Raw genomic sequence first — 27,576 nt, 5'->3', positions numbered from 1 at the left:
CTTTTCAGCTCTAGAATTTGATTGGTTCTTTTTCATGGTTTCTATCACTTTGTTAAATTTTTCATTTTTTTATGTATCGGTTTCCTGATTTCATTTAGTTGTCTGTGTTCTCTTGTAGCCCACTGACTTTGTTTAAGATGATTATTTAAAATTTTGTCAGGCAATTTGTACCTCCATTTTGAGGATCAGCTACTGGAGCTATAATTTTTTCTTTTGGTGGTATCATATTTCCTTGATTCTTAGTGTTGCTTGAAGCCTTGTTTTGCTGTCTTCACATTTGAAGAAGCAATCACATCCTCTGGTCTTTATTGACAGGCTTCAGAAGAAAAAGACTTTCACCATTCAGCCTGGCCAGAGATTCAGGGAGTATCTTAGACTTTTTCTATGGATGTGCCTTCTCCAGTCCTCTTGCTCCCTCTTGGGAGAGAAGGTTTAGGATTGTGTCTGTTTTCAATCCTGCAAAGCTGAGCTGGTTGTTGAGAGACTCGTATTTATTTTCCCTACGGCAGTACTCAGAAGTGTCCAAGGTTCTGTGCTCCTCCCAATCCAACAGAATTGGGACTGATGCTGATATCCCTGTGCTTTCTGTGGGGGATCCCATGCACTGTCTGTGGAGGCTTGTGCCACCACCTGCAGGGGAGCATGGGGCACTGACTAAGAGGGGAAGTACAGAGTACTGGGGGTACACATCAGCTAGTTGAAGGGGTGTACAGATGAGGTGGCCTTTGGAGTTCATGGGATGCTGAGGTCCATGCACCAGTTACTGTGAGCCTCTGTCCTTTTTCTTTGCTCCTAGCTGTCCCGAGACTATTCAGTCATGCCAATGCCCTCAGTATTCTAGATCGGGTGAGAAAGATTTGGCTCTGTTGATCAGAAACCCATTGGTCTGGGGAAGCTGCAGGTCACTTCACTCACCCTTTGTCCATGGGGGAAACTGTGAGCTGAGGGTCTCTTTTGGCACCAAACTGTGCCACCTGTGGAGAGGCATAATGTAGGTAAACTAAAACTGTTTTTCTTACCCTCTTCAATGTGTCTATTCTTGAATTTTTGGCTCTATTGAGGTGCTGGAACCTCTCAGCTGGACACCTAGACTTCTATAAAGATTGGTCGTTGCTAAAATTGTTGTTTTTGTCAGGATATAAGTGTTAGAACTTCATATAACACTATCTTGCTGACATCACTTCTCCTAAACTCTCTTTTATTAATTCAATATACATTAAATGATTTTCTGGTGGAAATCTGTGTCCTCACGTAGCTTTGTCTGTATAGAGAGAACACTTTTGTCAATTTCAAGTGAATATTTCAGTTCCTATGGTAATTATCTTTGTTTAACAGGTTTGAATATTAATCTCTCTGTTAGTTAGTGCTAGTTTGCCCCTAAGAAAACTAAATGATGCTTAGGTGTCTGTGCAGGAAATGCTGTCACTCAGGATCTACTAATAGTAAAATAACTAAGGAAATGACTTCTTGTGTTTCTTGACAGTCAGGACTTCACAGCTCCTGTTTTGCAAAGCATAATCTTAGCTTCCAAGATTTTGGAGCTATAGATCATCAGTAAAAGGCTATATTTATGTGCACAAACATTAAATATAAAATGTCAACATTTTAAGTCTTATTTTCTGTCATGATCACATTTCTAATTAAATGGTATTCGCAAATATTGGTATATACAGTAAAAGCAAATAATTTTTAAAAAACAACCTACATTTTCATTCATAGCTTGCCTTCTTTTCATCAAATTGGTCTCATATAATATAAATGTTTTATTTTAGGTATGCAGTGTTTCTTTGTTTTCATAACATCATCACTCAAGATGCTCATTACCATGGTGGACATATATGTCAATAGAATGGCTTATAGTTTAACAGACTGTTATAAAATTGGATCTTGTTCTTAAGCTCCAATGTCTGTATGGCCCTGATAATTTAGAAAATGCAGTTACCATTGTACCTAACCTGAGGAAATGAATAAATGACTGTCTGCAGTCTTGGCTTTATTTGCGCTTTTATATTGCTGAGGCCATGGCTTTGGTATAGTTCGCAGAATATGTCAAAGACTAATTGTGAAATATTTGGCTGAAAGGTGATTTGGATGTCCCTACTTATACAACATTTGCATATGAGATGATCAACTATTTTCAATCATAATTTTGTGTATAAGTCCTCATTATTTAGGATTGACTTTTGACTGGAACTATGCCTATGTGCTGACATAATATTTTGAACTCTTCTCTTACATTTATTCTGCATATGAGAAAAGGATATTAATTAATTGAAAGTTATTTTCTTGTCTTGCATGTTTTAGATTTTAAAGAGTAAACTCTAAAAGATTTTAAAGAGTAAACTCTAAAAGTTTACTTACAAATATGCTAGATAACCATTTCACAGTTTTTAAAGTGAGACATTATTTTGTTTTATTTATGTCCACAGAATCGTAAAGATCATTCTGGTATTGCTATTTTCTAAAAAGTAACATTCCTTAAATGAAATACTTTTGCTAAAATTTTAGTGAGAAGCCATACATATATTACTGTATGATTCTGTATGTGCATGATTTTTTTCTTTTCAAGTATAGAAGAGTAGAGATGTAGTTGACATAAAGGAATATCTCCCTAAGTCACAGAAGTATGCCCATGAAAATAGAATGTCTTTGATATCCCCTCAATGAGGAGCTACTGCTTCCTCACTGCAACCTTGAGATTCTAATGTCAGAGAAGATTATACTATTTGATTCCGTGTGCAGTGATTTTTGATCCAAGTAAAATATCCATGATATGAGGATAGTCAATCAAATTGCATCTCTTAAATTTTTCAAAAGTGCTGGAGGATGTTTTATTTCTGATGGTAAAGATGGGAAGAATGAGTTTATATCTGCACATGCCACGTGAAATAAACTAGAGTAAGAATAAAGCTGATGCTTAGAGAGGGAGAAATGAGAGTTAAAGATACTATAAGCTGCCTTAGAGTCCTCTTTAAAATCTTTCCTGAGGTCAAATCTACAAATGTCTTTTCTGCTATGTGATTTTCTATCCTGGTAAAACCTTCCTTTGTTGCTTAGTTCAAATTAGGCTTATAAACTCTCAACTTAAATAAAAGGTACAAAATAAAAGTACTAGTTATCAATCAAATGGTATAATTAAATATAATTAAATAATCACCTTATCCATTTGAATGTATTGCTCTGAAGCTAGATTGATATTTGGAACACCAGAGGTCAACCTAAAATGGTATCATTTTACCCACAGCTCATTTTATGTTATATCTCTCTGGCTTTGACAAATGGTGAAAACATTCACACTGAAGATGTTACCTTTTCAAGATTGCCTTTAGTCTTGATAGATACCTGGGGTGGGGGATGAGAAGGGAGGACACATTGGGAAAACTAAATAATATGGCTCAGAAGAAGTACTTTAATATTTTGAAGTCTAGCCTCAGTGTAACAACTGAATACTATAATAAAAAAATTAAATTGTATTATTTTAGATTATGACAATGACTTAAGAATCATTGTACCAATTACAAAGACTTAAAAAGTTGAAAGGATTTACAAGGCTCCATAGAATTAACTCTTGTTCATGTTCGATAAAGGTTAAGTACATAGTGCCACAGGAAAACATACAGGAAATCATTGAGAATCCAGCTATTTCAGGCACAGTACTGTCTCCCACCCCGCTCCCCACCAGGATCCCTTCTCAGTCTCACAAAACTTCATAGGGTTTCAACTTCAGCTTATGAAATCCCAAGATTTGAGCCAGCTATCATTGTGATTTCAGGGAAACCCAAGCAGATACTTATAGTAGGGTATTTCATACACAGTCATACACAGATGGTCACATAACTCAAGCCCAGTTGTGCAAACTATCAAATTGAACATCCCCCAACAAGTAGAACAAGCTGTCACCAAGATTTATACAGCACATTATGATTCACAAGTCATTCTTAACTTGCTCAAGGGTCAGTCACCACTTCCACGCATCTTCAGAGATAAGCATCAGCTGTTCCAGTCTGGCTACCTGATAATCCCATCTTACACAAGCATCAATTATAATATATGAAAATATAAGATGTGTGAAGGAGGAAATTTGAAAGGAATGGGAAAGCTACATTGATTTAAGAAAGAATGAAGAGAAGGCCAGGCTATACTTGATGCCATCAAAGATGATTCTCTTTGATTGTCATTATTTTCTCTTCACTTTACTTTCTGTTATTTTTTATTGCTTCTCCCCCATCCAATAATTTTTTTTTTTTTTGCGGTACGCGGGCCTCTCACTGCTGTGGCCTCTCCCGTTGCGGAGCACAGGCTCCGGACGCGCAGGCCCAGCGGCCATGGCTCACGGGCCCAGCCGCTCCGCGGCATGTGGGATCTTCCCGGACCGGGACACGAACCCATGTCCCCTGCATCGGCAGGCGGACTCTCAACCACTGCGCCACCAGGGAAGCCCCCCCATCCAATAATTCTAATCAATTTTATTGAAGAATAATTTGCATATAACAAGTGCACACATTTCAAATTTCAAGTTTGATGGCATTTTTTCCTGATTTAGGTTTTTTTTAATATGTTGAAATATATTTGCATATAACATGGTGTAAATTTAAGGTGTACAACAAATTAATTTTATACATTTATGTATTGCAATATGATTGCTAAGTAGACTTAGCTAAAACCTCTATCGTGTTACATGATTATCATCTCTTTTTCTGTGGTTCTGATTTGCATTTCCATGATGATTAGTGATGTTGAGCATCTTTCCATGTTCCTGTTGGCCATTTGGATGTCTTCTTTGGAAATACGTCTATTTAGTTACTCTGCCCATTTTTAATTGGATTGTTTGGATTATTTTGTTGTTGTTATTGAGTTTTCTGAGTTCCTTAATATATTTTAGCTTAGCCCCTTATCAGATATAAAGTATGCAAACATTTTTCTCTTATGCTGTAGGTTGCCTTTTCATTTTGTTGATTTCTTCTGCTGTAAAGAAATTTTTTTTGATGTAGTCCCACTTAATTAATTTTTGCTTTTGTTTCTTTGTGCTTTTTATGTCATTCAAAATCATTGCCAAGACCAATGTTGAGGAACTTCTTCCTTGTGTTCCTCTAGAAATTTTATGGTATCAGGTCTTATGTTTAAATCTTTGATACATTTCAAGTTAATTTATATGAGTGATATAAGATATGAGTCCCACTTCATTTTTCTGCATGTGGTTATCCAGTTTTCCCAGTAGCATTTGTTAAAGAGATTATTCTTTTCCTACTGGGTGTCCTTGTCAAGTATTAGTTGACCTTATGTATGGGAGTTTCATTCTAGACTCTTTTTGCTTATTGGTCTATGGGTCTATTTTATGCCAGTATCATACTGTATTAATAACTATAACTTTGTAATAGAGTTTGTAATCAGAAAGTGTGATGCCTCTGACTTTTTTCTTCTTTCTTATCATTGCTTTGGCTATTTTAGGTTCTCTTGTGGTTCTGTAAAAATTTTAGGATTGTTTTTTCTATTTCTGTGAAAAATGCTATAGTAATTTTGATAGAAATTGAGTTGAATATAGAGATGACTTTGAGTAGTATGGACATTTTAATAATATTAATTCTTCTTATCCATGAACACAAAGTGTCTTTCCATTTGTTTGTGTCTTCAATTTTTTTCAACAAGTCTTATAGCTTTTGTTGTATAGATATTTCACTTTCTTAAATTTAGGTATTTTATTGTTTTTGATGCTATTGTGAATGTGATAGTTTTCTTTATTTCTTTTTCAGATGTTTCATTGTTAATGTTTAGAAATGCAACTGATTTCTGTATATTGTTTTTATATCCAGATTAGTTCCACCGGTTTTTTGGTTGAGTCTTTGGGATTTTCTATATATAAGATCATATCACCTGTGAATGACAATTTTAGTTCTTCCTTACCAATTTGGATGCCTTTTATTTCTTTGTCTTGCCTAATTGCTCTACCTAGGACTTCCAGTACTATATTGAATGGGAGTGGTGAGAGTGAGCATCCTTATCTTATTCCTGGTCTCAGAGGAAAAGCTTTCAATTTTTCACCATTAAGTATAATGTTGGCTGTGGGTTTGTCATATATGTCCTTTATTATGTTAAGGTATGTTTTTTCTATACCCAATCTGTTGAGGGTGCTTATCATGAAAGGATGCTGTATTTTGTCAAATGCTTTTCCTGCATCTTTCTGATGGTCATATAATTTCATCCTTTATTTTGTAATGTAGTATATCACATTTATTGATTTGCACATTGAACCATCCCTCCATCCCAGTGATAAATCCCACTTTGTCATAGTATATGATCCTTTTAATATGATCTTGAATTCAATATGTATTTTGTCAAAGATTTTCCATCAACGTTTGTATAGTATATCGGTCTGTAGTTTCTTTTCTTGTAGAGTCTCTTTTTGGCTTTGGTATCAGGATATGCTGACCTCATATAATGAGTTTTGAGTTTGTGCTTTAATTTTTTGGAAAAATTTGAAAAGTATTGATATTAATTCTTATTTAAATATTGGACAGAATTCACCACTGAAGACATCAGGTCCAGGGCTTTTCATTGTCAAAAGACTTTTGATTGCTGATTAAATCTCCTTACTTGTTACAGATTTATTCAGATTTTTATGTTTCTTCATAATTCAGTCCTAGCAGGTTTTGTGTTTTTAAGAATTTGTCTACTTCACCTAGGTTATTTTGTTTGTTGGTGTACAATTTTTTCATAGTGCTGTCTTACTTTATTTCTGTGAAATCAGTAGCAGTGTTGCCACTTTTATTTCTGATTTTAGTAATTTGAGCCTCCTCTCATTTTTCATAGTCCATCTAGCTTAAGATTTGTTAATGTTCTTGTTATTTTTGAAGATGCAATATTTTTTTAAATTTATTCTATCTTTATTCTCTATTTTGTTTATTTCTGCTTTAATCTTTATTTTCTTTTATCTGCTAGATTTGGGTTTAATTTATTCTTCTTTTGTTAGTTCCTTAATTTGTAAAGTTAGGTTGTTGATTTGAGTTCTTTCTTATTTTTTAATGTAAGCATTTATAGCTATAATTACCCTCTTAGCACAGCACAAACACACACACACACACATACACACTTACCAACACTAGTCATATTAATAACAAAGTTTAATTTAGTAACAAAGATGATATTTTATGACAAAAATGTGTGATTATTTTTTATACAGTAATTTATGTCTCTCTTTGCATTATTTCAGGGTATTTTAAAACATATTTTTAAAAGTCTCCCCAATCTTCTTTTATATACGTATATGTAATTTTACATTTAAAGTTTTAAATCAATATGGGATTTATTTTGAGATACGGGATCCAATTTTATTTTGTTGAAGATAGATAGCCAATTCTATCTTCTTTGTTTATTTAATTATTGCATAACAAATAATTCCATAATCTAAGATGTTAAATAAAAGATATTTTAAAAAAATATTTGAAAGAAAAAGGAAAGTGGGAATATTTTTTAAAAATATTTGAAAGAAAAAGAAAAGGAAAGTGGGAATTCACCAATACAAAATGTCTGAATCGCCTGTTGATATATTACAATATAAACTGGCAGGCAGCCATGACCTATAAGTTGACTTGGGGCAGTTGCAAAATATAAGATTAGAATAAGGAAGGTGTGTAACATTACTCAATTTTTCTTAAACAAGCAATAACAATTTCTAATTCTATTTCACATATGCATGCATTTTTTTATGATTATGAGTGTGATGAATGCCATTACATACAATGGAAGAATAGAATATATCTGGTATACTGGTTAAGATTGTTAAGATTGGTGAATGCATGAATGGAGAAGAAGAAAAGAATACAATGTATAATCTGACTTTACTGGAGTAAAGTTCTGTGTGTGTGTGTGTATATAATGAGATACATGAAATATAGTCATGGAAAAGTTACTGTTTATATCATAAAGTGGGGTTTTAGGTGACTTCTACTTTCATCAGTACATTTTTACATAATTTAAAAAACTCTCCAATAAATCTATTTACTTATGCAACTAAGAAACCACTCTCATTGGAGAAAAGGAAAGTAAATATATCACTTAATTAACAGCTGTATATGTACATCTAAAACTGGTAGTCTATTGCAATAGACAGTTCTAAAAAGAGACTTAAGTTTCTTATTATTTCTGTCTGCCTTTATGCACATCAATAATGACTACTTTACTAGTTTTAGACATCAAGAAATTAGAGCAAAGACTTTCTAATGCCTAATTGCTTTTAATTTTAAAACCAAAATTCAAGATGTAGTATTAACAAATTTACGAACAAGTTTGAAGTTGTACCTCAATTACTAATAGGAAAATGATTGGTTAGAATGATTGAAAACAGCAACAAAAATCTGCTTAAATGTGGTCATATATTTTTCTATGCTGTCCCATGATCAATAGAATTTTTAAAAAAAAGAAAGAAAGAAAGAGAGGCCTTGGGTACTGGATTATTAAATCAGTAGCTTAGCTGCATTTTCATAAATTGTCTCATGTGTTTTTATTGCTAGCAAACTAATGAAGCTGTGACAGATGTATTTCCTCAGAACCATCAAAAAGGCAGTATAGAGAGTAGGCACACATATCATGAAATTTTCTGCATTAAATATATTTTTTTCTCATGACATGCTCAATTTGATATGGCACAGTGATTCAGAAATTAAGTTTCTGAATGGCTTTGTGTAATTTTTTCTTGCCCTTTTAGACCTTTAACAAACAAGGAAACAGCATGTGAAAATGATTGATAGGACATTTTCAGGTACTCCATGGAACTTTTGGTATACACAGAGAGTGCAGCAAAAACTGATTATTAACAAATGTAATTGGAGATCCATGCCTTATTTGCACACACAATGAAAATTTACATTACTAGTGTCCCATGCAACTTGAAAAAAAATCAGTAACCAGAAATGTTAATATAACCCACATTTAGGCTAAAATTTAAGTAGAGTGGCCTAGATGAACCAGTCAAGTGTAAAATAATATTTCAAATTTTGTAATTTTTTTCAATAAATGAACTCTCAATGACACCTATATTAACAATAGCCTTTAATTTGTGAGTATCTCAATAAACATATCTCCTTAAACAAAATAAATCATTTTTATAAATTTATTTGTAAGCATCTATAAAAGTGTAAGCTGAGAGTTCCCCCCCTGCTCTGATATAATTGCTTTTTATATTATACATGAATGTGCATACTAATATTATTTTTGAATGACATTTAACATGATTTATGCCAACATTTTAGGAAAGAGAAAATTACCTATCAAAAAATAATCACAATACAAATAAACTGTATTATTAATGATATATAATATATAATAAATTTATGGCTATTTTATTAAGTCAAGAATATAAACAATTATTAGCAGTTATTAAGCACATTTATGTATCAGCAATTGTAATTGATGACCTCAGCACTATTAGGAGGTAGGTGCTATTCACTCTCCCAATTTGTAGATGAAGAGATAGTTTATCCAAAGTCACACTGTTAAAATTCAAACCCCAGTTCAATATGACAAGAAAGTCTGTGCTTTTACTTCATGATGCACGAACTCTCAAAGCCACATCTTTTATAGCTTCCTTTTTTCATATGCAGTCTAATTAACATATCTCAGATGGAATCTAAATAGTGAAAAGTTTAATTACGTGTTTAAAGATTATTACTGGAAGAGGTATTTCTTCAGAAGCTTGACTTTCCATAAATGATTGCAAGTATAATTATGGACATTATTTAGTCCCTTTGAGTACAAGAGAACACTAGCTATGTGATCTTAGGCTTAATTTATCTTTATTATGTTAATCTTGCACATTAAAAGTTGTATTTATCTATGAATCTTAGTCATTGTATTGATAGGGCAATCCTGGAGAGAAGAAACAACATCTTATTAGTTTTTCTTTATTTCCCACTAAGGGTTAGCATAGTGTCTAGCAGTTAACATTCAATAAATGGTTGAATTGACTTGTTAAGTGGATGGACAAAGAGAAAGCAGAAGGCATAGGCTGTCTGAAATGCCCAGATATGTATTCCTTACCTCATCCTTCTTGAATATTAACCTTAAGAGATTCTTACTGCCAAAATAAACAAGTCAAATTGCTGTGTGATATAGCTCCCTGTGGAAGACTCACAATAATAATTAACACGTTGATTCTCTGAGAAGCCCTATCACAAACTTGGTCAAATCCAGTGTTTCCCACACCCATGTTAACTGCAGCACAAACTCCTCCTCTTTCATACTGTGGGAAATATGATAAGTACTATGCAAAATTTCAGTAAAAATCATTTCATATTCTAGTCATAGTGGTTTATCATCCTAACTTAACTAATATAAGTGAAAAATTATTAGCTGAGTGAATAGTAATTTGTCCTTCACACTTTATCTTGGACAGCAGTGTTATAATTTTGTTTTCACTCTGAATTATAGGATTAGATATTATTGGCTTCAGGTTTCCAAGAAGTGCCTTAGTCATATCATCAGTGATGGTCAAGAATTTCTCAGTATTAAATTGGAAAATACATTCATATATGTATATATCAATTAAATATTCTAAAGAAATCTAACAATAATCTTTGAAATTTAAGCCGATTTATTTTCTGCCTTACTTTAGGTGTTCATTAGAATACCAGAAGTTGAAAAAATGTGAAAATCCCTGGTGTACCTTCATGTTTATTTGTGTTCTGTACAGACTTTTATTGTGGAATTAGCACATGCTGGAGTGTTTTTTGATGAACAATATTGATAGAGAGACCTTAGTTTCTAGTAAAGGGCTCTGCAGCCCTTGCAGAACCTTATTGAAGTGGCTTTCCTGATTAAGTTAATTTAGGGACAGAATTTTGATATTAGAATTTTGACAACACTGTGACTTGTCATTGTGGCTTTGTAAAAGGTACAGGTTTCTACCAGAGAATGTTTTCTTTTTATTTTTTAATTCACATATTTTCAGAATTATTCAAAACTTGTTAAAATGCCCTAAACATCTTTATTAGACAAAAATGTATAACAAGGAGCTATTGTACATTCATGTTTATCAAGAAAATTTGAAAGGAAGCAGCAGTGGTGACATTGTTTTCCTGTGGCACCATGTACAAGATATACTACTACAAGGTAACTTTTTCATTTGCAAACTTTTCTCTATTTTCATAAACCTTTTAAAACCAGTCTGATATATAATGCCAATTGTAAAGAACACTTCTCTGATGTGGACTTAACATTCAAATCTTTAAAAGTCATTGATAGGAAATGGGGTTGATAAAGCTGAACGAACAAGAAAAGGTTTTTATGGAATTGGTGATATACTTTTCCTGATCTACTCATAAGTTCTCTTCCAATATTGTACATGGCCAAGGATGCCAGCTTATTCTGATGGGTCTTAGCCTCTTCTGTTGCACTGGTCAGAGAGAAGCTATGTGGTTTTCACCAGCATAAAACCCACTGGTATAAAGCCTTCTCTTCTGGAGCTCACTGAAGATCACCTGACCTATCTGTTAAGGTTATGTTTCTGTAAACAATTAGCCATTTTCAGCTTTTAACTCCTTACTGGATCTAAATTCTGCTAAACAATTCCACTACACAAAAGTGCTAACAATATCATCCTCTGTCTTAAAGACATTCAAAGCAATACTTTGCTAACTTTATGATCTGTGTATAAATTTTTAAAATATCTTTTACCTTTATCTAAGTTATAGGCATAACTAACATATTTCACCTAAAAATTATACTGTGACATTATTTTTCTTTAGTGTACTTTAAGACATTGACAGATTTGATGAAAAAGTATTTATTGGGCACCTAATTTTACCCAGACTTGGATAAGCAGAGAAGCTCAGGTCATTGTGGTGAGGACAAAACAGGGAAACAAAATTTAAATTGAAAGCTGATATGCCATAATAAAAATGCATAAACGTATGGAGAACTGTTAAGTATACACTGGGAATGGGACAAAAAACGGACTAGAGAGTTTTCAAAAAATGGCAATGCTTTGGCACTGTTTTGAAAGATAATTATTTTTTTCAGGTAGCAGGGTGGACCAGGTATTTCAGGTGGAGCCAATAGTTCAGGCTAGAAGAGACAAAAATAGTTATTAGCTAGATATTGTTACATCATAATGTGTCAAAGAAGCAGAGGAAGACTAAGATAGAAAAGCGAGCTGGGGCAAGAACATGGAGGACATGATGAGGTGTTTGAGGCATTCACTTTGGGAAAACAAGAGTAGTTACAATGTTTTAATCAGTAGAAAGCAAGGGGAAATGTACATTTATATAGGCCATTCTAAGGGTCATGAGAAAGTTACCCAGAATGAGTACAACTCACGAGACAGTATAACACATGGACAGCTGGTGCAAGATTTTGTTTTTATATATAGCAGGTTCTTATTAGTTATCTATTTTATACATATTAGTGTATACATGTCAATCCCAATCTCCCAATTCATCCCACCACCACCACCCCACCACCCCACCACCCCACTTTCCCCCTGTGGTGTCCATACATTTGTCCTCTACATCTGTGTCTCTGTTTCTGCCTTGCAAACAACTTCATCTATACCATTTTTCTAGATCCCACATATATGTGATAATATACGATATTTGTTTTTCCCTTTGTGACTTACTTCACTCTGTATGACAGTATCTAGGTCCATCCACATCTCCACAAATGACCCAGTTTCATTTCTTTTTAAGGCTGAGTAATATTCCATTGTATATATTTACCACATCTTCTTTATCCATTCATCTGTCGAGGGGCATTTAGGTTACTTCCATGACCTGGCTATTGTAACTAGTGCTGCAATGAACATTGGGGTGCATGAGTCTTTTTGAATTATAGTTTTCTCTGGGTATATGCCCAGTAGCAGTATTACTGGGTCATATGCTAATTCTATTTTTAGTTTTTTAAGGAACCTCCATACTGTTCTCCATAGTGGCTGTATCAATTTACATTCCCGCCAACAGTGCAAGAGGGTTCCCATTTCTCCACACCCTCTCCAGCATTTGTTGTTTGTAGATTTTCTGATGATGCCCATCTTAACCAGTGTCAAGTGATAACTCATTGTAGTTTTGATTTGCATTGCTCTCATAACTAGTGATGTTGAGCAGCTTTTCATGTGCCTCTTGGCCATCTGTATGTCTTCTTTGGAGAGGTGTCTAGTTAGGTCTTCTGCCCATTTTTTGATTGGGTTGTTTGTTTTTGTAATATTGAGCTGCATGAGCTGTTTATATATTTTGGAGATTAATCCTTTGTCCGCTGATTTGTTTGCAAATATTTTCTCCCATTCTGAGGGTTGTCTTTTCATCTTGTTTATAGTTTCCTTTGCTGTGCAAAAGCTTTTAAGTTTCATTAGGTTCCATTTGTTTATTTTATTTTCATTATTCTAGGAGATGGGTCAAAAAAGATCTTGCTGTGATTTATGTCCAAGAGTGTTCTTCCTATGTTTTGCTGTAAGAGTTTTATAGTGTCCAGTCTTACATTTAGGTCTTTTATCCATTTTGAGCTTATTTTTGTGTATGGTGTTAGGGAGTGTTCTAATTTCTTTCTTTTACATGTAGCTGTCCAGTTTTCCCAGCACCACTCATTGAAGAGACTGTGTTTTCTCTGTTGTATATCCTTGCCTCCTTTGTCATAGATTAGGTGACCATAGGTGCGTGGGTTTATCTCTGGGCTTTATATCCTGTTCCATTGATCTATAATTCTGTTTCTGTACCAGTACCATATTGTCTTCATTACTGTAGCTTTGTAGAATTGTCTGAAGTCGGGAGTCTGATTCCTCCAGCTCCATTTTTTTCCCTCAAGATTGTTTTGGCTATTCAGGGTGTTTTAGGTCTCCATACAAATTTTAAGATATTTTTTCTAGTTCTTCAAAAAATGCTATTGGTAATTTGATAAGGATTGCATTGAATCTGTAGATTGCTTTGGGTAGTATAGTCATTTTCACAGTATTGATTCTTCCAATCCAAGAACATGTTATATCTCTCCATCTGTTTGTGTCATCTTTGATTTCTTCATCAGTGTCTTATAGTTTTCTGAGTACAAGTCTTTTACCTCCTTAAGTATGTTTATTCCTAGGTATTTTATTCCTTTTGTTGCCATGGTGAATGGGATTATTTCCTTAATTTCTCTTTCTGATCTTTCATTGTTAGTGTATAGGAATGCAAGAGATTTCTGTGCATTAATTTTGTGTCCTGCAACTTTACCAAATTCATTGATTAGCTCTAGATTAATTTAGCATCTACTCCTTTGTCTCAGGGATTAACTTTGAAACTTCAGTTTTTTGTTTTGTTTTGTTTTGGAAAAAAAAGCACGTTGTGTAACAGCAGAGCTATTCCAACAGCACATGAATGATAGCACTCATCCTACAGATTCTCAGTATGTGAATATGCTGTGTAGATGATTTATGGTAAGAAATGTTCTTAATACTAGCTTCCATGTGTTGAGCACTAGCCGTGAGCTAGAACCCACTATACATGCTTTTCTTGTGTTAACTAATTTATCCCTGAAAAAGTACAATGAAGTAGATACTATGATTATCTACATTTTACAGATGAGAAAACTGAGCCCTAGAGGGAGGGATTAAATAAGCTGTTCTGAATCACAAAATAGTAGGTAAATAAAATGTGGCAAATTTTAATAGGCTCTTAACCACTATATATACTACCCTACAAATGTTTTATTACATGAATAAATTTCATTATAATTATAGATATTGGCTCTTTTCAAATTATAGGAAATGGGATGTTCTTTTCTACCTTTTCAAAATCAACTTATTTACCTTTTACAGCTCAAATCAAGAGCCATCTCTTCTAGAAAGTTTCTTTGGCACTGTTCTCTAAAACTCACAGTTAATTTCTCCTTTGGCATTTGCAGATTGCAATGCATTTATTTTTTAAATTATATTTATTTATTTTATTGTGCATTGCAAAGGTTTTGTTATTTATTAAATAGACATTTTTTAGTGCCTTTTGAATATGTGTTACTACGGTAGGTTCTAGCTTCTGTGGAAGAAATACAATTAGCACTAAATGGGAGGCATATCCCTTTCTGTCACAGGAATGTAAGTGCCATATTTTATATTATATTCCTTTAAGTAAGAGAAATTTATGTGTGGTAATAAATGTGTAAATAATAAATTTTATTGAATACATAAATTCAATTCATTCCATTAGCTCGGTTACCCAGTGCGGGAGGATGACCTCAAGATTGGCCTTGGATTAACTCATAATAGGTGATGTTGCTTTGGTCTGTCAGACTTTTTTCATAGGAGAAAAGCACATCAAAGAATTGTAGCTACTTGGCTGTATCTACTTTCTTATAAAATATTGTTTTATTTCTTCATCCAATTCTTATTTTATCAGTTATGTCTTTATGCTTGTATGAATCTTTTCAGTTCCCTTTTCATATTATGGTGAATATTGAGGTACTATCTTGTAATTAAATCATGTTTAACAGAATATTTAAAGCAGGCTCAGACACATGTACTTGACCATCTATGACTAATGCATTATCATATTAACAGACCTATTTAAATTACTGAAATTTAATATAAAATTTTAGTAGGGTTTTTCTCCTCAAGAAAGCTCACAAATTAGAGAAAAACAAGTACATATAGAATTTGTCCTTTGTCTACATCCGCATTGGGCATCTTACCTGGGTAAGTTTTCTGTGTAAAATTATCACATTAACTTTATTTATATACTTAACTTTTAAAGACTTACAGTTTGGAATAATAATCCCATGAGGAGATTCATTTATTTGACCTAAATATTTTCAGCAATAGATGAATCCATCTTCTGAGTGTGTATGAAGAGGTGAGGAGAGAGAAATAGGCTGTTTGAGGCTAGTGGGAAGTTTGTCACAGCTGCATTAGAGATTAGGCCTTGGAGTAAATGAAAGAAGAATAAAAATGCCAAACAATTTAAAAGGCCAGCTATTACAAATACCAAATATATGTATTCTATCTTCTGTGTACAACTTCATCACCTCTTTCTAGTTAAAGAAAACTAGTTGGTCATAAAAAAAAGACAACTCTATCTCTCTGCTTGATGTACTACAACATAGATAAAGTATGAATAGCAGCTGGGATTTTATGTTAAAATTGGTCTAAAGAAAATAGGGAGGAAATAAAGTTTGATGCATTAGGATAGAGGATAATAGCCAATGGTTTCATCACAAAGAACAAAGGGCATGATACAAGAACACTAAAGTGATGATGACTATTCATCAATTCATCATGAATTTTAAGCAACTGCCATATTATCAAATACTCTGATAAGTCTTGTGACATATAAAAAAAATAAGACAAAGTCACAGCAATCAGTGCTGCTACTAGAAGAGAGGTAATACAAATGACTAAGATTCAGAGCTGAAAGAAATAAATTTTAATCTTCCATTAAATTTTTAAGTCACAGGATATGAGACTTAGATGAGTACTTACTTGTATATCTTTCAGAAGATCTTCCTTGAGTGTAATTCAATCATTCATCACACATTTTAAGCATCTGTAATACTATTGAAAAATCTGTGATGAGTTTTGTTGACATATAAAAGTTATCAAAGTTTGAAGGAAGTAGTGAATAATTCATACTGGAAGGGATGTAAAAAATTCAAGAAGTAGGGCATTTCAGCTCAGCCTTGAAAGATGAGTTATAATTAGAAAGAAAAGAAGGAAAAGGAAATTCCATGATAAGGGATCAATATGGACAAAGGCACAGGGGTTGTCTTGTAATTTCATGCCATGGTAAGTGGCATGAAATCAGAGGGCACATGGATGAAAGTATCTGTAGAAGATATTAAAAAGGAAGTCTGGTCCCAAATCATGAAGAGCTTTGTATGACATGGAAATAATTAACAACTTTATTCCATAGATAAAAGCCTAATAAGATTTTCTTGAAATCAATGTGATATTTATTAAGTTGTCTCTGTGGACTGAGGCACAAATATAAGGGTAGATACTAATGCAAATAATAATGGCATTAGTAAACTGGTTGTGGTACTAAGGGATGCTGTCCTGAATTTCTGTAACTGTATGTCAGATCCTTCATAGATCTATACACAATCATATAGAATACTATGATTTACTACAGTGGTAGGCAAACTTATATATGCAAGGGGTTAGATAGTGTATATTTTAGGCTTTGAGAGCCATAAATTCTGTGTTCTCACTAAACTGTCATTGTAATGCAAAAGCAGGCACTGTCAATATGTAAATGAATGCCTGTGGTTTATGGCAATAAAATTGCATTTACAAAAACAGCCAGAAGGTCTTATTTGTCCTGTATTTGCTGATTCCTGATTTAGTCCAATGAGAAGATCCTCTGGAATCTTTCTTCACCCAGTATTATAAAAAAGCCAACATAGTATAGGGTCTATCTGTAGATTTCAGGAAATCTCTAAGGCCACCCTCACTTCTGAAACTATTACAAGATTAATGGTTTGCGAAACCACCCTCTTGTTTAATAATTCACTAGAGGGATGAACAGAACTCATTGAAAGCTGTTATACTCATAGTTATTTTTTTTTATAGCAAAATGATACAGATTTACATCAACCCAGGGAATGTGTATGAGTGGCAAAGTCCAGGAAGAGTTCCCAGTGTGAAGCTTCCTGTTCTCTCCCAGTGAAACCATAAATAGCACTAACTCCTCCCATCCTAATGTGTGACAGTATTCACAGAGTATTGCCAGTGTTCTCAGGAAAGCTCACCTGAGTCTTGATGTCCTGTGTTTTTACTGGTGCTCAGTAATACAGGCATACCTTGCTTTATTGCAATTTGCAGATACTACTTTTATTACAAACTAAAGGTTTGTGGCAACCATGAGTTGAACATGTCTTTTTAAACAGCATTTGTTCAGTTCATGTCTCTATGTCACATTTTGGTAATTCTCACAATATTTCAAACCCCCCACCAGCAAAAAGATTACAACTCACTGAAGGCTCAGGTGATGGTTAGCATTTTTTAACAATAAAGTATTTTTTAATTAAGGCATGTACCTTGTTTTTTTAAGACATAATAATATTGCATGTACCTTGTTTTTTTAAGGCATGTACCTTGTTTTTTTAAGACATAATAATATTGCACACTTAATAGTGTGCAACATAGTGTAAACATAACTTTTATAGGCACTGGGAAACTAAAAAATTCATGTGACTCACTTTATTGCAATATTCACGTTATGGTGGTGGTCTGGAGCTGAACCCACTGTATCTCCAAGGTATGCCTGTGTAGACATGGTTGACTGCTCACATAGCTGACCTTAGTTTCCAGGTCTTCAAGAGATTGAGCTGATATTGTGGGGCTTAAAGGACTCCCATAAATCATATTACTAGCATAAGCTATCTGTCATGACCCAAGGCTCCCAAGTAAACAGAGATACTTCTTATCAGGCAAGATATTTCAAGAGTTTAAAGATCATCTTCCAGGAATTGTGGGCAAAGGACAGACCTCACCTTGGACAAGGTCAATTCTTTACGACATACTACCTTTTATTAGCTTTCTGTCATGACAAAATACCACAAACTGGGTGGCTTGGAACATACAGACATTTGTTTTCACACAGTTCTGAAGACCAGAAGTCTGAGATCAAGATGTTGGCAAGACCATGCTCCCTCTGAAGGCACTAGGAGAGAGTTGGTTCCTGCCTCTCTCCTAAATTCTGGTAGCCTCAGGCATTTTTGGTTTCTAAATGGCCATGTTCTCCCTGTCTCCTTACACCATTTTCCCTCTGTGAATGTCTCTGTGTTCAAATTTCCCCTTTTTATAAGGACACCAGACACATTGGATTAGGGCCCACACTAATGACCTTATTTTAACTTGATAGACTCTGTAAAGACCTTTTTCCAAATAAGGTCATATTCTGACGTACTGAGCTTTACGATTCCCACAGATCTTTTTGAGGGGACACAAGTCAACCCACAACAACCTCATTGATTTGTTGTGAGGATTACATAAATTAATATATGTTAAAAACAAAGCAGAATGCCTGGCAAATAGAAAACAGTTTGTAATTGAAATCTTACAATTAGAACAAACCCAAGAGTATTTGAGGCCTCATAAATGTTAGTTTGTCAGAGAACTGAGTGGAACACACACCAAGATAATAGTCTTTGATATGGATGTATATATCACTGAGTAGGTCATGGATTGATAGAGTAAATTATAATAAAATAAGTGCTTCAATCTTTGAGGGTAGTACAAGTGCCCTGGAAATCCATGGATAATAATAAGGATAAGGAGATTCTGTCAGATGGTATTGACTTAAAAAAAAGCCAGAATTTTTTTGTGACACATTTCTTCAGTTATATGAACATTTATCACATTTTATTGTAATACTATATTTGTTTGTTTACCCAGGATATGCCATGTCTTCATAAACATCAGGAACCAGGTCTGTCTTGGCTATTAATGTATCCCCAGTTCATGGTAAGTCACACAATTTTGTTTTTTTTGAATGATTGATTAAATAAATGATAATCATAGAGCCTTGGATATGACAGACAATAATCACTTTTCTTTTGTGAAGTAGGAGTTAAAAAGTATTAATTATTATAGGAAAAGGTGATTAGGTAAATTATATAAAAGTCAAAACATGCTTTGGCAAAAACATGGAGGTGGGTGTCTCCTTTGTAGAAAAAGTCATGGAAAACCATGAGACATAGAAAGAGAAATAATTTTGTCTGTCATCAAATCAATTTTTTAAACATTTTATTGATATTGAAATTTAGAAGAGAGGATGTAAGGAATTTGTTCATGTTTTTGCAACTAGTTGGAGGTACCATGATTCCCTGCTCGGTTTCAAATGAATACATTTTATAAATGGGAAAAATGCATGCAAACATAGTTTATTTTTGCTCTGTGGTATCCACCTCCTATTTAATTTTAACCATATGTTTTGTTTACATGGATGATAATCATCGTTTTAATTGAATATCTTGGCATGAGATTTCCCTGTTGGCAATTACCATTCGGCCTATAACTTTAAGATTGTTAAAGCAAGTCAGTTAAAATTTATTGTGTCTTTTATTTGCAAACCACTATGCTAAGCTATTTGATGAGATAATCAGAGGGAAGAATAGCCAATCCTGTACTTTAAGAAATTTAAATACATTTATACATACGAAACATACCCAAAGTAGACAATTCATTCAGTGTTAATCTAGATAGAGTGCACAAAGAGCAACCATATACTTTTGAATATATTTCAATATCCCTGAAGGTCACATGATCCTAGACCTTATTCCTTGATCATAAATGATATAATGCAAACTGTCTAAACCTAGATTTGAGAGCCCACAAGTCCAGGTACCTCTCTCTCAAGTCCTCAATTACAGTGGTCCATTGAGTTTTTGAACAAGTAAACAATGGTTCCATAGACAATAAACTATATGCATATGGTAGAGTCAGATAAGGAAAATTTCAAGAAGAAAATAATATAAGGACTAGTTTTGCCGACTGTAACAAGGACTAGCTTTGCAGACTATAAAGGGAAACATAATTTTTGGTACAGTTAATTCGTTGATTTTCAGCCTTATTTTCTCACCTAAAAGCTGAGGAGTCTGATTACGTGATGTCCCAAGCAAGAGTCTTCAAAGACAAACTGAGATGTATATACTCCTGTGAATATTTAAAATCTCTCTAGGAGATATACACACGTAAATAATCTTTAGGAAATTATTTTTTAGATATCCAGCTTCCTACTTCAAAAAACCTATGGTCTCCTGGCTCTGCTTTCCAATATTTCTTTTTACCATGACCTGTCTGTTCTCACTCCGCAAAATTAAGACAAATTTTCCATCTTGAATCACATTACAGAGCCATCCTAGCCATATCTTGCATCTGATTGAGGGTCTAGTAAGAGCAAAACAAGGCATATTGAGGGGGTCAGTGCCTTATTTCACCCCCAATATAAGCTCTTAGCAAATTTCCTGTTGAACCTATGTAGTATTCTATTATAGAAATTCAGAGGAAGTGAGATGAATCATGGAAGCATGCATTAACAGGCTTTTAAGAAATAAATCAAATCAGACATTTTTCTGACATAAAGTTTGCTTTGACTGATTGACTTTACGATTTAGCTTTTCTAATTAGATTACAGTGGTCGTTGTCTATAAAAAGAAAATTCACAGTTCTAAGATTTGATGAAAGTATATTTGAAGCACATAAGAATGTACATTATGCTTTATGAAAAATCTACAGTTATGATAAAATATTTAGATTTCAATTCAAAATGGCTACATATTTTCCCAGGATTATTTTAAGGGGTGCAGAAGCAAAAAGGTTTGAAAACCATCCAGTTTCTTCTAATATGAATGCAACTATTATTGTATCAGGCAGAGAGGGAGTGGGTAAGAACATACTAATATCTTTTATGTTAAAGAGAGGAAACAGAAATGTAGCAAACATTTTAACCTTAAGACTCTGCTTTACCTCTCTCTCAATGCATGTGATCCTTTTCAAGTGTAGGAACCACTGTGAATTATCCATTTCCTGGGTGTCTTTATGTTTTATACATTTATATTTTTCATCTGCAAAACATTATAACTAGCATTTTCAGGTGAGCATCCCAGCAAGCACAGGAAGACAGTTGTAGTTCAGAAGGCAAGGCTAGGTCACTTATGATCTATAATCAAATATATCAAAAATAATAATCAGACAGAAGCCTTCCTTTGGGGAGAGGGGAAATGTTTCAAAAAGTTTCTGTGAAACAAGACCACACTAATCCACCTATTAAGACCCAATCTAAAAGCATTCTCTTCTTTCTTTCTGAAATGTATTGATGCTCTTTCAGTGATGTAGACTTAGAGTAGCAGTGATTATATAAAATTTCTCTTTGAAAGATTTTGAACTATGCCACACAGGCTGTGTTAATAATGAAGCTGTAGCTACTGAGGTGAACTAATCTAACTTATACAAGAGCCTTAATGTAAACAGCCTACCAAGAGAGATACACAGACATGAAAATATTTGCAGGGGAATTTATTACATTCTCTATGGGAAAACAGATTAAAGTGGAGGAAAATGTACATAAGCCTTTCAACAGTGAAAAATATCAACTAAAAGACAAAGCTGTCAAAAACCATATTCCCAAGAAGCTGGAGGATGATTTCAGGTTCCCAGAGCTGCAAAGTGAATCAAATAAATTTCATTTTGTTATTTAGTTGCTGAGAATGAAGTCTTTCTAGAAGATCAGGAAATATTTCCTTCCCTATGTTTTATTTATTTGAGGCAGGTGTTGGGAAACAATGAAATTTGGAGCCTAGTTGAGGATAATAGATTTTATTAACAACAAATTTATTTGCATATACCAGCATAACAGACCCACAAGGGAAATTAGTGAACTAGAAAAGCTTGAACAAAAGAAGCGTGTGTATAGACCGCGTGGCCTTGAGATGGTTCATTTCCAGGTATGATACTTAGCTTTATCATTATTAACTTTCTTGCTAATATAATGATTCAATTTAATTCTGAATTTTCAAGTGAGATGGATAATTTAACTGAGCTGCTTATTGCTGTCACTGCTCTGAAAGACAGCCTTCTGCTTGTGGTGATCAATTTGGCTACATTTTCTTAAATTCACATTTTCGTGTAACATCTGATACTAAGACATGTCTGTACCAGTTTGATCATTCCAGGACAATAGACAATATTTCAATGCCTAAGTAAAACAGATTTAATTGCTAAACAAGATTTCAAGGAACTGAACTTCATTTTAATCAGAAACAAGCTGCAAGACAATTTTCAATTACAGCAAGCTTTTTATTTTTCTCCAGCTGTGTGTCCCTGCTGATTCCTGAAATTACATGTAAGTTGTCCCAGATTTTGAAGTAGTGTACCTACTGAGGTTTTTCTTTTGTCAGTTGATGAAGTATCTGTGATTAGAACCTAAATAAATTGGCATTTATAAGATGCATTACCCCACCCTGTATATTTCAGGACATGATGATTGAGCATGAAGAAGGTCTGTACTATCCCCTAGTGACAGGAGTGTTCCTAATTAGGCTGCTGGTGTTACAAGTACTCACCTCTTCCACAGGAACATCAAAAGATAATGTGGGAACTAAGCCCTTGAAAAAGTAATCTGTTGGGTATTAGACAATCAGGTCAATAATGCATTGTATTTTCAAAGTTCTACAAAGTTGCAGCTTTTAGAGAAGTTTGCTGTGTGAGACCCAGAGTTTATTAATTATTATCATCTTACTACAAAGCCTGACTGTAGGGGAAGTTGAAACAGATGTCCTTAATTTTGGAGGGTCAGAAGAAAATCTGGCTTTTAAGAGAAATCAAGGATAGCATCATTTAAAGACAGAGGAGAACAATGCTAATGGAACACAGAAAAGAAAAAAATGTTTTATTTCAACTTGCAGGATTTATTTGTTTTCCTTACTAACCTAATTACCATTACTATTACTAATTACTATTTTTTCTGTTGCGTCTTCTTTGACCCTTTATTTATTCAATAGTCACTCACCAAATATGTAACTGACAGCTATGATATGAAAATTTTTACTGCTTTTGCTAAGTACTGATTCACACAAAGATATTTATAAAGACATAGGGGGATTGCAATAAAAGGTGAGATCAAGAATACCAGACAAGGCAAAAGGTAAGAAAGATTTCAAGTAGAAGAGAAAAATGATATCAGATCACTCCTAGTCAAATTTGTATAATTTTATGAACAGATGTAAGGGGGTAGCTTATCCTAGAAATGAGAGAATAATATAAAGGCACAAAAGAAAAAAGAAATCAGCAACTGGGTCTCAGGATTATAAGTAATAACTTTTGGATCCGTTTTAGACTGGTAAAGATAGGTCAATGTAAAACTGTGAAAGACTATTCTCTTGGCAATGAAAGCAGTTGGAAAGGCTTAACGAGAGCACTGCATTAAAAAAAAAAAAGCTTTGAGAAAATTAATGAGATGAAATATTTGAATATATTTACAAGAGTGAGAAAGTGGGGGCAAGAAAATCACTTGAGGGAATTTTGCTAAAATTAGAGATATTTAATGGCTGAGGTGGGCATAGACTCTAAGACTTACTCGCTGCTGGAGGTGTTGACTGTGAGACTTGAAGATAAGCTTTGAAAATTGGAAAATGTGTAAAAAAATAATGAACTGGAAGGATATGTTGATGGGTTAGGAAAGAATGCGAGTTAAATGAAATTAAATTTTAAAATTGGCTTAAACTTAAAAATCCAAAAGTATTATTTTCTTTGTAATAAACTGCTTTGACTGAACATTGTGATTTGGGGCTTCAATAAAAAGCATACAAACATTTATGTAACATATATGATCTTTCACAAGTTATAAATTTGGAGATGCAAAAACCAGTAACTATTTTTCCCATAACCTTTCTCTATCAAGTTTCTCTACCCATTAACACACCATCATCACTGACAACGACAATTTAAGAGATACCTATAAGAACATTGATAGAAAGATTGTGTGAAGATTTACACCTTTTCTAAAGAAGATTTCATTACACTGAAGTCAGCTCAACTAATTTTGCAGAAATGCTCATCATGTCTGTGAATTTTAATTTATGGCAAAATTTCTGATCTTCAAAGTGACCGCCGATCCTCTTGCACAACTGCTGTGTTGTATAACTTTATTCTCATTTCCATGTAACTATGAATCCTATTCCTTTTTAATTGCTAACTTGTGACATATAGTTTCATATCTCACTATCTATTGAACGTCTATTTCTTAATAACCATTTCTCATTTCATTTGATAATCTTATGGATTTAGACACACAACCATATCACATATATATGTGGGTATGTGTGCAGGTAAAATCCTAGTGGGATGACACAGGAAAGAGTGCCTAAAGAAAGGGAAGAAATCACTGACCACCTGCCACACAGTAGAATATTTCCATTTAGCAGAATACCTATTAATATATCTTTTTTTCTTGTCGCCCAGTTAGTTCCTCCTTGTCTCCCTAGATCTTTTCAAGTAATCTCAGTTATTGTGAATTAGTTCAGCTCAAAGGCAAATTTAAACTGAATGTAAAACCTAAAATTTATTATAAATAATTATTTTAACTTATAATTAATAATACTTTAATTTAAAACATAAACTGTGATTTGTAAAATAGTGCTCATGGATATTTTATTTTAAAAACATTGCCCTTTGACATTACATGACTCATTTCTTTATTCTGTACTAAACCACTAAATATTTAATACATATTTAGATATTCATGTTTCCCCTGTTTAAAAAAAAAATTCAACTGAGTAAATTTGAAGATCATATTGACTTTATTCAACAATTCATGAATCAGGCAGCATCGCATCTAGTAAGAGAAAGGCCCTGGAAGGAACTATACAAAATGGAAGGTTTTTATAGAAAAGGGGCTGGACAAGGAGGTTACTAGCGAAAGAAAAGGGAAGATTGTTGAACCAATGTCACCTTCCCTTAGGGGAAAGGACAGGGGGTCTTATCATGCAGATCACCTAACCATGGCTGACTGGGAAATTCCAGAGTGATTTATTTAAAATTTCACTCCTGAGAGAGGCAGAAACTGCAATTAGGTTATGTACTAAGTCTTGGTGATATTTCCACATGTTATACAGTAGGACCTTGTTCTTTATCCATCCTACATAAAATAGTATGCATCTGCTAATCCCAATCTCCCAGTCCTTCCCTCCCCCACCCCCTTCCCCTTGGCAACCACAGATATGTCCTAGATATCTGTGAGTCTGTATCTGTTTCATAGGTATGTTCATTTGTGTCATATTTTAGATTCCACATATAAGTGATATCATATGGTATCTGTCTTCCTCTTTCTGACGTACTTCACTTAGTGTAATAATTTCTAGGTCCACCCATGTTGCTGCAAATGGCATTATTTCATTTCTTTTTTTTAATGGCTGAGTAATATTCCATTGTATATATATACCACATCTTCTTTATCCATTCATCTGTTGATGGACATTTAGGTTGTTTCCATGTCTTGGCTATTATGAATAGTGCTGCTATGAACATAGGGGTGCATGTATCTTTTTGAATTATAATTTTGTCTGGGTATATGCCAAGGAGTGGGATTGCTGTGTCATATGGCAACTCTATTTTAAGTTTTTTGAGGAACCTCTATACTGTTTTCCATAGTGGCTTCACCAATTTACATTCCCACCAACAGTGTAGGAGGGTTCCGTTTTCTCCACACCCTTTCCAGCATTTATTGTTTGTAGACTTCTTAATGATGACCGTTCTGACCAGTGTGAATCTTGTAGTTTTGAATAGATCTACTTCTTACCTATCATTTTGCCTCTCATTAAATTCCTTCTGTTCCAAGACATAAAGAACCTGAGCTTCATTAAGTCCTGAGATGAGTTGTGTGATTTCAGTTGGAAGATTGTGTATTTGAGCCCCATCTGAGGTGTGGTATCAGAACCACTGCCTCAAGATTCATAGTACCTAACAGGAGCATCTTATTGTTCAAGCCTAGAACAGAGCCCTGTGACCAGGCTAATCAAGGAGAGGAAATAATTATCATCTTCCATTTGAACTATTTAGTCTAGGAAGAATACTAAATCTGAAAAATGATGCCTAGTTGTTTACAGGAATGTTAGATAATGGGACACTGATGAGTGCAAAGAAGATGAGTATAATTAAGAAAAAAGAAAAGGAATGTTACTTCAGCTAACTGGAACACTGATTATTAAAAGGGTGTGAAAAGACTTCTGGTTTCAGCCCCACCATGTGAAGAGTTTAGTGGTTATTTCTTCCATCTTTACAACAAATAAAAGATGAACAAACTCAGAATCAATGACTTTTTTAACCCACAGGGCAAGATGCCACCTCAAAATCTGGAAAGTTGGGTGAATTCAGACAGTCACAAATGAGATCTGCTTACCAGGAAAAGCTGCTATAGCCATAAACTGGTAGGAACAAATAAATGGTAATCTTAATGAATTGCTAGAGGCTAAGTGTGGATTAATATGAGAGTGAGAAACTTCTGGGGATCAGGTCTTACAGAGCCTCACATACTTTTGTGGGTTTTAAGATCAGAAATCCCACCTATTTCTCACAGTGAAGAGCCTAGAAAGATCAACTCTTGGTTCTCACAGTGGGAGAGGAAGAGTGAAATTGTGAAATGAATCCATGAGCATTCTCTATAACAAAGTCCTGCTCTCCTGAAAAACAGTTTACTAGAGATTACCCCACCTGCGGGAAGGGTATTTTTCATACTCCAGCCCCACCCAGACCCAGACTCACTTTCTCACTTAAAGAGGTGAGGGGGAGAATGGAAGCTAAGAAACAGTTGTGAAGTTCACATCTCGGGGACCCAGGCCCGTTATGATACTGATATTCATCATAACATTAGAGAAGTTTTCTATTTCCTCACACCTTACCACTAAACTAAGAGGGCTCTGCTATAATACCAGTGAATTACAACAGAAATAGCTGCAAGATGCAACATCTCTCAGAAGAGTAGTAAGTAGGGAAGCACAAAGTCAACACAAACAAGGACACTAGAGGAAATTGAAACCTCCATCACCTACAGCTATATCAACCATTAAGCACACTGGAACTCCCATTCATATTAATATGCAACCACACACTAACTACCTATTTACCTCCTGAGATAT

At 34.1% G+C, this 27,576-nt stretch overlaps 1 long non-coding RNA gene across 1 annotated transcript in view; it reads left to right on the top strand.

Moving 5' to 3' along the window:
* The window catches only part of LOC125964350 (uncharacterized), an 80,513-nt gene extending 53,639 nt beyond the window's left edge, over window positions 1-26,874 (top strand). The window contains exons 3-6 of the long non-coding RNA XR_007477311.1: window positions 19,340-19,408; window positions 22,294-22,389; window positions 22,756-22,787; window positions 26,773-26,874. This is a non-coding gene — a long non-coding RNA (uncharacterized LOC125964350). The remainder of the gene's footprint in view (window positions 1-19,339; window positions 19,409-22,293; window positions 22,390-22,755; window positions 22,788-26,772) is intronic.
* The last annotated feature ends 702 nt before the right edge of the window (window positions 26,875-27,576 follow it).

Source organism: Orcinus orca, chromosome 4, assembly GCF_937001465.1.
Source record: "Orcinus orca chromosome 4, mOrcOrc1.1, whole genome shotgun sequence".
NCBI lineage: Eukaryota > Metazoa > Chordata > Mammalia > Artiodactyla > Delphinidae > Orcinus > Orcinus orca.
The sequence above is the reverse complement of the archived record's forward strand: the minus strand, read 5'-3'. Positions and strand labels throughout refer to the sequence as shown.